Raw genomic sequence first — 2,592 nt, 5'->3', positions numbered from 1 at the left:
GCAATAAAGCAGAAATAGATTTTTTTTCTGGAACTCTCTTGCTTTTTCCATGATCCAGCGGATGTTGGCTATTTGATCTCTGGTTCCTCTGCCTTTTCTAAAACCAGCTTGAACATCAGGAAGTTCATGGTTCACATATTGTTGAAGCCTGGCTTGGAGAATTTTGAGCACTACTTTACTAGCATGTGAGATGAGTGCAATTGTGCGGTAGTTTGAGCATTCTTTGGCATTGCCTTTCTTTGGGATTGGAATGAAAACTGACCTTTTCCAGTCCTGTGGTCACTGCTGAGTTTTCCAAATTTGCTGGCATATTGAGTGCAGCACTTTCACAGCATCATCTGTCAGGATTTGAAATAGCTCAACTGGAATTCCATCACCTCCACTAGCTTTGTTCGTAGTGATGCTTTCTAAGGCACACTTGATGTAATGCTAAAGAACCTAGATAGCATATTGAAAAGCAGAGACATTACTTTCCAACAAAGGTCCATCTAGTCAAGGCTATGGTTTTTCCTGTGGTCATGTATGGACGTGAGAGTTGGACTGTGAAGAAAGCTGAGTGCTGAAGAATTGATGCTTTTGAACTGTGGTGTTGGAGAAGACTCTTGAGAGTCCCTTGGACTGCAAGGAGATCCAACCAGTCCATTCTGAAGGAGATCAGCCCTGGGATTTCTTTGGAAGGAATGATGCTAAAGCTGAAACTCCAATACTTTGGCCACCTCATGTGAAGAGTTGACTCACTGGAAAAGACTCTGATGCTGGGAGGGATAAGGGGCAGGAGGAGAAGGGGACGACAGAGGATGAGATGGCTGGATGGCATCACTGACTCGATGGACGTGAGTCTGAGTGAACTCTGGGAGTTGGTGATGGACAGGGAGGCCTGGTGTGCTGCGATTCGGGGTCGCAAAGAGTCGGACACGACTGAGCGACTGAACTGAATGCTAAAGAAAGGGCTGCCCATAGCCTCCTCCTCTTGGCAGATGTTAACAAATAGCCTCCATTCATCTGTTGGCCAGGTGCCCTTGTGCAGGGCACACCTGCATAGCTGTACACAGTGGTCCTAACCAAGGAGAACATGACATGCAATCCATGGTCAGTAAGCAGTTTTTATTGATTTGCTTACTGAAACAAATCCAGATTTAGTCAGAGCTCAGAGAAATAGACCAGTGCATTTGAGATAGTACAGAAAATATAACTGTTGTCCATGATGGTTAATATATTTTTTAAAATTCTAACTATTGAGAAGAAATAAGATAATGAATTTGAAAATATGATGAATGTGAGAAGTAACAGATTTAATTATAATTTGTTATAATTACTGGAGAAGGAATGACAACCCACTCCAGTATCCTTGCCTGGAGAATCCCATGGACAGAAGAGCCTGGTGGGCTACAGTCCATGGGGTCAAAAAAAGTTGGACATGACTGAGTGACTAACACTCAATCAGTAATTATAAAAATAAATCACAGTAATAAAACATAATAAAACAAGATTCAAAAGTTTAGAGGCAGCCTAAGGGAGAGATTATCCAAGAGAATTTAAGAGACCTGCTGCTGCTGCTGCTGCTAAGTCACTTCAGTCGTGTCTGACTCTGTGTGATCCCATAGACGAAGCCCACCAGGGTCCCCCGTCCCTGGGATTCTCCAGGCAAGAACACTGGAGTGGGTTGCCATTTCCTTCTCCAATGCGTGAAAGTGAAGTCGCTCAGTCGTGTCCAACTCTTAGTGGCCCCATGGACTGCAGCCTACCAGGCTCTTCGGTCCATGGGATTTTCCAGGCAAGAGTACTGGAGTGGGGTGCCATTGCCTTCTCCATCTCAATATAAATTCAGAAAGAGGATAGAGAAAGGTGCCAACACGGTATTTAATTCTGAGTATAAAGAAGGCTTGAGAAATTGAATTGCCTGAGACCGATGGTTAAACAAGGCAAGTTTATCTTTCATTTTAATGGAATATCTTAAAACTAAAGAAAACAGGAAATTCCCTGGCAGTCCAGTTGTTAAGACTTGGTGCTTTCAGTGCCATGGGCCCAGGTTCAATCCCTGGTGGGGGAACTAAAATCCCACAAGCTGCATGGTGCAGCCAAAAACAAACAAAAAACCAACCAACCAAACAAAAAATAATGAAAATACACAGCAAAAATAATCATATCATCCTAACACGACACACTGGTATTTTTATGTTCTTCCACTTTTCATATTTTTTACATGATATACTTTGTTGCTGTAAGTTTAAAGGTGAAGTCAAAATGTATAGCTAAAATAGAGAATTTTACTTTAAAAAATAAAATTAGTTTATTAAGTAGAACACACTTGCCTAATTTGATCATAAAAGAAGTAATGCTTACATAGAACTGCTGTAAGAGGAATAGCTCATGATGGGGAAGAAAGACTGAAGAATGTAAAGAATTCTACCTAGAATGTGGCCAGAATTAACAACCCTCTTTTAAGTGATGGAAATGCCAAAATATCTATCCACAACAACAACATTCAGTTAGGGAACAATCTAAAAAATATGCATTGTCTGGAAAAAACTTTCATTGTTCAAGATAATTCTAAGCAGTAAATATAATAATCAGTGGTCCATTATGAATTTA

Source organism: Bison bison, unplaced genomic scaffold, assembly GCF_000754665.1.
Source record: "Bison bison bison isolate TAMUID 2011002044 unplaced genomic scaffold, Bison_UMD1.0 scf7180017864274, whole genome shotgun sequence".
NCBI classification, from domain to species: Eukaryota; Metazoa; Chordata; class Mammalia; order Artiodactyla; family Bovidae; genus Bison; species Bison bison.
The sequence above is the reverse complement of the archived record's forward strand: the minus strand, read 5'-3'. Positions refer to the sequence as shown.